Here is a 6898-nt window from a genome sequence, read left to right on the forward strand (position 1 = left end):
ACAAGCTATCTAAGGATGGTACTATAGAACGCCACCTCAAGGTAGGCCTAGTGGCGCCATCTCTTGGTCAGGCCGGAAACTTATCAATCCACCCTCGTACCTATTAGTAAGTCTTATTACATTTTTCATCTTCTTGCAAACCAGTAAAGTACAACAGAAGTCAATAGAAATTGATGCACATATAAAAGTATCATAAGAATAAGTTATTAAAGCAAAACTTTCACTCTTCAAAACCAATTTTATAAACAAATATACATTCATAGAACTTTTATAAGATTAAATATTTTCTTTTCATGAAAAATCATCTTTAAATACACCACAACTTTATATCACAACAATAATTTGGTTATGCATAATCATAAGTAATTGTTATCAACAAATTATATAAAGAATTGCATTATATTCTTGTTTTTTTACAGAAAAAGTGATTTTTTCACGAAGACTAGCTGGTAAAAAAAATAATTTTTTTTTCTGTAAAAACATACCAATATAATGTAATTGCTTATATAATTTATTAACAACAGTGACTAATACTATTGCCTAACAACATTTTTAATGTGAATTAAAATTGTGCCCTATTGCTCCCCAGAAAGAGAAAAAAAAGTAGAGAGTCTGCGATGCGGGCATGTGCTGGCTTGTCGCGCTCAACCATCCCATTATAAGAAAATTAGAGCCGAACAGGAAAAATTGAAAATTTAGTGAAATATTCATAAGCTAATTTTAATAGGCAGCGTTAGATTTTCTGGTCTATCTATGACGAGAACATTAGAAAAAGATAGACGGAAATCGGTTAATAACTTCAGAAGTTATTGCACTTTTGTTACGCTGCAAAATAGTCCAGTAATGTATTTTCTTCGACAAATTCAGGAAAAATATTAACCGATTTTTATGAACTTTTTTCCATATTCCTAAAATTATATTAAGAAATTGATTCAGCTCATTTAAATTCAATTGTGTCATACCTTTATAACTTCAGTTATTGTAACTAATCTCAATCACATAACAATGAAAGGCATTCATGCTAGATCAAAAAAATAGTCCCATGCTCACAGCGGGGACCCTGCCTTGGAGCCTACCAAGCTACCTGGCCCAGGGTGGCATCCCCCTACCGCCGGGTAGCCACCCTACCTAGGGTAGCATTTTGGGAATCGCTGGCATATGACGAAGGTGGCACTTAAGGCAAACTGCAAAAACTTTCAGAAAAGTTCTTAGACAAAAATTGCAGATCCAATCAAACTATATATTTATGATTATATACAGTTTGCCTTTATGATTAACGGTTTCTGAGAAAATCATTATTAAAGTGAAGTAAGTATAACAGGCTTGAAACCACTAAGCGAGAGTGGGATATGGTGCCGCCATTTAACTTAAATGTCCTATAAATTATTAATGAAACGTGATTTTGATTTTTGTCTTTTTTAGGGTGAAACTTACATTATCATGGAGCATATGTTATCATTCAAAACCGCTTGTTTATCACGTAATTATTTTATATCTAATTATTAATGGATGTTGCGTTTCAGCCAGCGTATATAGCACATACACTGAGGTACGACAGCCGTCATATTACTGCCTTTTAATTGAACAATATGAAGATTGTAAAATAAAAATGATGCAAAATAATATTTGTGCAAAGTATACTATAACAAAGAAAAATTACTTCTGACACTTTTAACACTCAATTAATGTTCTCTTCCTAATTAAGATAAAGTATCTGGCAAAAACAATTATAACAATTGACTCCCTGCTGAAATACATTGAGAGCGGCGCGCGGCGATGTGGTGCTGCATATGCGATGAGCAAGATTTAATTAACTTTAATACCATATATTTAAAATGTTTATAGAATCAAATCGTAATGAGAAAAGTTTTATAAAATATTTCACCTAATAAAACCTAACCTATTCATGCTTCAAGGCTTTTAAAATCTGCTACACCGAAAAAACTGTGGGTTCATTAAAGTTGCGGCTCAAATAAAAGTTGGTATAATTTAGAACTTGAGTTCCAAAAGATACCTGTAGAGAGCTAAAAGGGTTCGTTTAAAACAGCGATTCCCAAACTTTTTATGCACTTTCTGGGGAGCGGCAGGGCCGCCACCCTCACATTTTTTCACAATACCCTGCCGCCAAGGGGGGACACTTGACTGCTTCACTGCTTGACACACCATGCTTCACGCAAGAGAATTAGAACCGGTTGAGGAAAATTAAAATGTGTTAATATATTAATAAATTAAATTTTAATTAGTTGAGTAAATTTCCTAATCTAATTTTAAGCAAATGAAAAGAAAGTTGATGAAAATCGGTTAAAATCTTCAATGCCAGTTGACAGTTCTTGTAATTTGGCGTGTTCTTAACGATAGGCTTAATTACTCGATATGTTAACCGATTTTCATGAACTTTTTTTTCATTTTCTTAAAATTACATCAGGAAACGAGTGCCCCGAACTCTTCTAATTTTATAAATGTTTATTAAACCGATATTAATAAATCTCGATACCAATACAAATTTATTAAGTTCATACTGTGTAAATAAAAAATATCCTCTGGTACTCACTTGTATTTTTCATGCATATTTTTTATTATTCAAAATTTTTGTTATTTGAAGTTTATTAAAACATTGAAATGCATTGACAACCTTGTTTTTCAATAGAATTATATTAATTAATACAAACATTGATATATTGAGCAAAAACAACCATAATTACCGACAGAAAGAAATATCGGCTGAGTGAAGACAATGTGTTTTGTCAAGTATCATTTGTTTTTCCTAAGTGGATTGACTCAAGAGAGTGAGTACCAAAGTATATTTTTTATTTACACAGTATGCACTTAATAAATTTTTATTTTCATCAAGATTCATTCATATCGGTCTAATAAACATTTATATAAGTTAAAATGACATTATTCATAATAAGCAATAAACATGTTATTTTTTAGCATTTCAAATTGCGCGCAAACAGCAACGAATCAGAGACCGAGCGCGACACATGCGTAGAAGTGTGCTTCAACGGAAATATTGCGTCATTAATTAAAAATAATAGCCAAGTGGTCGAAGTTAAGAATAGGTTCTTTAGAAATAGGCTCAATTACAATTGAGATCTTTTAAAACCCCAAGTGTGGTGCCAAAAATGGGTTCCAATGCAAACCTCAGTTTTTTCCCTGCATAAATGCTTAATTTCAGCCGAATACTTTTGCATCCGTTTCCGCCAAACTGTTTTTCGTCATTAATCTTCTAAAATGCAGTTTAACCGTGGAACGGTTAACAAGGGTAATAAGTTACCCCATTCAAAGTTTCAGGTACGATCCTGACTGGACAAGTATAGTCTGGTGCGGGACCTAGGTTAGTGAGCTAGTTCATTAGTGTTACCTGTAAGTTCTATGCGGAATTGAAAATTGTATCGGCAAGTGAATTTCAGTTTTTTGGTTAAATCGGTTCAGTTTGATTTTTGAAGCATACATTTAAAATTTTAAAGTGTAAAAAAAATATCTTTAGCGAAAATATGGGGAAAAAACAGTGAATTTGTGAATTATAAGCGTCATACAAAATTATAGCTTCTATATCAGAAAACTTGAGTCGAGTAGAGCAAAGCGTGCCAAATAACCAACCGTCAGATGACACAAAAAATAACGAAGAAGCGTATGCTGGTGATGGAGAAGGGTAAAAGGTAAGATATATTTTTCTTGGCTATTCGAATGTTTCGATTTGATCGAAAATTTCGATTTAATTCATTACTGATAGACAAAAATTCATTGATACTAAGCTTTGATTTACAATCCTACATTTGTTTACAGATTGAGGATGCGGATTAGGGTAGTCCAAAAATTCATTGAAAAATTTTCCTTCACTCTAGAGGGCAAGACACCACCTCTCCCAAAAAAGTTTCTATTTCCACAAAAAGAAAATCCGCAATTTTTTTTTAAATTCGAATATTAACACTTGCCACCGGGCACTTCAAAATCACATTTAATTAACATGGGGAAATTTTGAATTTTCGAAAAATTTAATTCATGTTCCAGGGTTTCATCGAAACAAGCCAGGTTTTTTAGGAAATCAAGAAGAGTGTCTACGAAATGAAACCATAATAATAAGTCTTATTTCCAACCCTACCCCACCCCCCCGCAGCGCCCCAAATATAACCCAAAAATGAAGAAACTGCATTTGCACGTGTTATTGTTACTTTTTAGCAATTTCGGTCGTCTTTTTCACACAAATAATTGCGAATCGACAATTTGAATATATTTCATGACTTTTTAATAAATTTTCCATTGTTTTAACAAATGTAAATTATTTAAACAATTATTTAATTCCCAAAAATGTAAAAAATAATCGCATTTTCTGATTTAAATGCAATATTTTGCCATTGTAGTAGTAGTAAAATTTTCTAAAAAGATTATGTAATTAGTTAAACAATTAATTAATGTTAATTTTTCGAATTTTTAAAAATTGAGCAAGAGGTTCCAGTTTTTAAAAAATTGGTATCCTATCCTACTTTTTGTTGGATAATTACATAATTTTGACACATTTCTTCTAATGTTTTACAAATTTCTATTTATTTAAACAATTTCCATTTGCTCAAGCAGTTATTTTACGATAACTAAAAAAATTAAAAAAAAATAGAAGACATACAAGTAATTACGATTTTAGAAGTATTTTTGGAAAAGTTATTATTTAAACAAATTATGTTTGTTTAAACAATTAAAAAGTGGTAGATTTATTCTTCCTATACACTATATAGTCAGAAACATAAATTTATGTGTTCTATTTTATTTCATTCTTTTAGTTATCGGAAAAAACTGCTTCAGCAAATAAGGATTGTTTAAAGAAATAGATATTTATTAAACATTGAAGGAAATGTATCAAAATGATGTAATTATTCAACAAAACGTTGCATGGATACAAATTTAAAAAGAAAGTTGATACCTTTGGCTCAATTTTGAGCAATTTTAAAAGTAGACGATAAATAAATATTTAAATAATTACATAATATTTTTAGAAAAATTAACTACTCTAAACAATGACAAAAAATTACATTTCAATCAGAAAATACGATTATTTATTTAAATTTTTTGAGAATAAATAACTGTTTAAATAATTTACTATTGTTTAAAAAGTCATAGTTAATATTCAAATTGTCTATTAGTAATTATTCACATAAAAATGAAGACATAAATTGCTAAAAACTAACGGTAATGCGTAAAAATGTAGTTTTTGTATTTGTGGGTCATATTTGGGGCGCTGGGTGAGGCGGGGGGGGGGGGGGGGGGGGGGGGGGGGGGGGGGGGCATTGAAAATGAAAGTTATCAGTTTGGGTTTATTTCATAGTCACCCTTCTTAAATCTCTAAAAAACTTGGCATGTTTCGATGAAACCCTGGAACATGAGTTCAGTTTTTCGAAAATTCAAACTTTCCCCATGTTAATTAAATGGGATGTTGATGTAGCCGGTGGCACGTGTTAATATTCAAATTTCGAAAAAAATGCGGATTTTCTTTCACCGGAAATGGAAACTGGGGGGGGGGGGTGCCCTGCTCTGTAGCTCAAAAGACGTTTTTGGGACCACCCTAATGCGGATTGCACTGGGCCATCAACCAGAAAAGTGCAAACTTACTGACAATGGTGTCATGTTCTGCTTGTAAGGAGCACAGGACAGTCCTGTGCTCTAATTGCTCTGTTATATATTAAATGGACATATTTAAGTATTATTTTCCTCATTTTTGAAAATTTTTAACCATTTTGGGATATTCATAATAAATCTGAATTTAAATAATAAATTTGACTGTTCTTTTTTAATAATTTTTGCTATTTATCAGATTCCTCTAATTCCTTCTAATTCAAATGTTAAAAAAATTCTGTTTTTTTAAATAAGAAGCTTAAGTGGCTTATACACCCTTCAAGCGTGACTATTCTTCTTTTTAATTCTGTTCTATTATTTTAAATCGGTCATATTGTTTCGAAACTACGTTATTTGTAATAGAAAAACATGTACAATGTAAAAGCAGTTAAAAGCTTGCAATTTCGAAAGAATTGATATTATTATCTAATAGAAATTGATAATTGGAAATTAGACATGAAAAACTCGTCTTGATTTACAAGAAGTAATATAGCCTCTTACGGAGGTTTGTAACATATGCTAAAGTTTCAAGAGAATAATTAGCCGGCGTGAGAAACGTATTGAACTTCTTTCAATAGCTCGATACATTTAATGCATTAAAGTACTGCAAAATTTCAACCTTTTACAAATCACAAAATTAACTGTTCAGGAAAATTATAGTAACAATTATTAATGAGTATAATATTATGGTAATAATAAGATAAGTTATAAATATATTAGGTATAACATATTTTTTAAATTGCTTGTCCGCTTTATACAAAGTCTCAAATTACCTGGCAACTCCTTGTTACCTGTGTGTATCGTCATCAGAAGTGATGTTGCCATTTAAACGTCGACTTGATGATCAAGAACAATATCATTTCCACTAAATTGAATTCTATAAATAGGCATCTCGACAAACGATATCAGAATACTTTTCTCAGAAAGAGATGACTTTCTTTAAGCCTTTGCCGCCTAATAGAAACTTTTTTCAATGTGGTTGTCCACTTTTCGTTTTAAGATTATAATAATTTTTTTTCAAATGTGTGAAATCTTAACGAGTTATGTTGCACATTATTAATTTAATTAGAGGAAACTTAAGCCCCAAAAATTGTATGCAACGACGCATTAATGTATTTTACATCAGGACTAAGTTAACTAATTAATAATTTTATCTTACCTTGGCTGACCGTACCTTTAGATCTACTTCTTGTTATTCATATACCTGGGTTTGGAATTTTATAAGTCAAGCTGTGATCTCGTATTTCATATAGTCAAATTCTAAAATAATGAACTATTTTACATAAACAAT

This window comes from Belonocnema kinseyi, chromosome 3 (genome assembly GCF_010883055.1).
Source record: "Belonocnema kinseyi isolate 2016_QV_RU_SX_M_011 chromosome 3, B_treatae_v1, whole genome shotgun sequence".
Classification (NCBI taxonomy): Eukaryota; Metazoa; Arthropoda; class Insecta; order Hymenoptera; family Cynipidae; genus Belonocnema; species Belonocnema kinseyi.